This window comes from Ranitomeya imitator, chromosome 4 (genome assembly GCF_032444005.1).
Source record: "Ranitomeya imitator isolate aRanImi1 chromosome 4, aRanImi1.pri, whole genome shotgun sequence".
Classification (NCBI taxonomy): domain Eukaryota; kingdom Metazoa; phylum Chordata; class Amphibia; order Anura; family Dendrobatidae; genus Ranitomeya; species Ranitomeya imitator.
In genome coordinates this window covers 666416372-666419396 of record NC_091285.1, presented here as the reverse complement: position 1 = coordinate 666419396, position 3025 = coordinate 666416372, and positions in this window count along the sequence as shown.

Here is a 3025-nt window from a genome sequence, read left to right as displayed (position 1 = left end):
CACCTGGTGGACGACTTGCAGCGTCGCTGCTTAATGACGTCACTGACTGGCTGAAGACGCCATATTGAGTGTGGCGGGTACGTGACGAATGCGAATTTGCGAGAAGTGACGTGAAGGTTGTCATATAGGCAACTAAACCGAGATATCTCTATATATGTAAGGAAGAACACGAATGTAAAGAAAACGTATAGGCAATAACCAATCACTGCGCGAAAAGGCTCCGACGCAACCAATCGGTGAAGGAGGTGCCAATTAGGAACCAATCAAAATTCCTGATTTTATTTTCAAGCTGAACTTAGAGCTATGAGAGGTGAAAGCTGATTGGCTGCTGTGGGTGAACTAGTTAAATGAAGTCCGTTAACCCCTTCCCTCCTATGATGGCCTAGACGAGGCGCTAAAGGAAAGCGCGTTATTATATTTGTGGAGGAGATCTCCTTTAACCCCTTGTGGGATGAGTTTTTTTTTTTTTTAGCAACATCATATAGAGTTTATTAACAAACGCCAAACTTTTTTGGAGGGTAGAAAATAGAATAAAATGGTGTTTATTGGGGTCTTTTGGGTGTTGACCATGTGGAATAAATATCATGTTACCTTTATTCTGCGGGGACGTGTGATGATGACAGCAATACCAAAATGATAGGTGTTTATGGTTTTAGCAGAATAAACGTTCTTTAAAAAAAAATAAAAAATGGATTTTTGCATTTTATCCTGCCCCATAACTTTATTCTGTTTTGTTGTTGTTGTTGTTATTGTTGTTGTTGATTTATTCTATTGACATTATTTTTTTTTTTGTTATTTTATTATGTATATAAATGTGTATGTATAAAGACATAAAATAAACATAAAAGCGCAGCTAGTGGACAGTTCATTATAGCTGCTATCCCACTCTTACCCACCAGATGGCGGTCTATCATCACATAGCGCAGCTAGTGGACAGTTCATTATAGCTGCTATCCCACTCTTACCACCAGATGGCGGTCTATCATCACAGAGCGCAGCTAGTGGACAGTTCATTATAGCTGCTATCCCACTCTTACCACCAGATGGCGGTCTATCATCACAGAGCGCAGCTAGTGGACAGTTCATTATAGCTGCTATCCCACTCTTACCACCAGATGGCGGTCTATCATCACAGAGCGCAGCTAGTGGACAGTTAATTATAGCTGCTATCCCACTCTTACCACCAGATGGCGGTCTATCATCACAGAGCGCAGCTAGTGGACAGTTCATTATAGCTGCTATCCCACTCTTACCCACCAGATGGCGGTCTATCATCACAGAGCGCAGCTAGTGGACAGTTCATTATAGCTGCTATCCCACTCTTACCACCAGATGGCGGTCTATCATCACAGAGCGCAGCTAGTGGACAGTTCATTATAGCTGCTATCCCACTCTTACCCACCAGATGGCGGTCTATCATCACATAGCGCAGCTAGTGGACAGTTCATTATAGCTGCTATCCCACTCTTACCACCAGATGGCGGTCTATCATCACAGAGCACAGCTAGTGGACAGTTAATTATAGCTGCTATCCCACTCTTACCCACCAGATGGCGGTCTATCATCACATAGCGCAGCTAGTGGACAGTTCATTATAGCTGCTATCCCACTCTTACCACCAGATGGCGGTCTATCATCACAGAGCGCAGCTAGTGGACAGTTCATTATAGCTGCTATCCCACTCTTACCCACCAGATGGCGGTCTATCATCACAGAGCGCAGCTAGTGGACAGTTCATTATAGCTGCTATCCCACTCTTACCACCAGATGGCGGTCTATCATCACAGAGCGCAGCTAGTGGACAGTTCATTATAGCTGCTATCCCACTCTTACCCACCAGATGGCGGTCTATCATCACAGAGCGCAGCTAGTGGACAGTTCATTATAGCTGCTATCCCACTCTTACCCACCAGATGGCGGTCTATCATCACAGAGCGCTTCATCAGACAGAAGTGTGGCCGCCATGTGTATGGGGCCGGCTGTCCTTGATGGCCGACATATGTAGTAATGGCTCATGTGATCATCGGGTCCTTGTATACGATGAGAGGTGCTGGGCCTTTCGGAACAAACGTCACTGGACTATTAAGTGTTACATTTCCTTAGTTCGCAGCTGTTATATATTAACTTTATTTACTCCGCACGCCTTCGTAAGTAAGTGCGCCCTTCTGCTGTCACCTTCTGTGGCGTGGCAGGATAAGATTGGGATATTATAATGCCTCACTTTACCCCAACGACACGATAATTCCACAGCGCGTTACGAGCCAACATACAGTGACTATCCAGAAAACGCTCTGTGACTAAACCATAAGGCCTCTTTCACACGTCGGTTTATTTCAGGTAAAAAACGGTACCAGAGATATCCATGTCCGTGTGTCCGTGTGTGTAATACATGTGGCAACAGTGTGCCGCATCAGTACCACACGGATGGCCGCCGGGGAAGAAGCGTTACAGTTAGCGCTGTTCCTCGGCGGCGGGTGCTGAAGACGGCTCTCATCAATCTCCCCTGCTCTGCCGGCGATCGGCGCGAGCAGAAGAAAATGACGAGAGTTATATTAAAGTCCGAACGACAGCATTTTGGGTCTTTTGGGACTCTTACCCCCATCATTGACTTACTTTACCTTCATTCCCCGGGGTTTTGCAGCAAGGAGCAGCGCTGCATTAACAGAGCTCCTGGCTGCAAAATATTTTAACCCCTTCAGATGGATTTACATCGTGGGACGTTACAGATCATCGGAAGGTATGTATATTGTTGGTTTATTATTTTTACTTTGCTACAGATCGAGGGTCTTCAGGTGGATTGAGCGTAGAATAAATTATTACAACAACCTTTGTTTTTATTTCATTAAAATAATTTTTAATAATGTGTGTTTTTTTAACCCTTTACTACAATTGGATTAATAATGGATAGGTGTCATAATTGACGCCTCTCCATTATTAATCTGGCTTAATGTCACCTTACAATAGCAAGGTGGCATTAACCCTTCATTACCCCATATCCCACCGCTACACGGGAATGGGAAGAGAG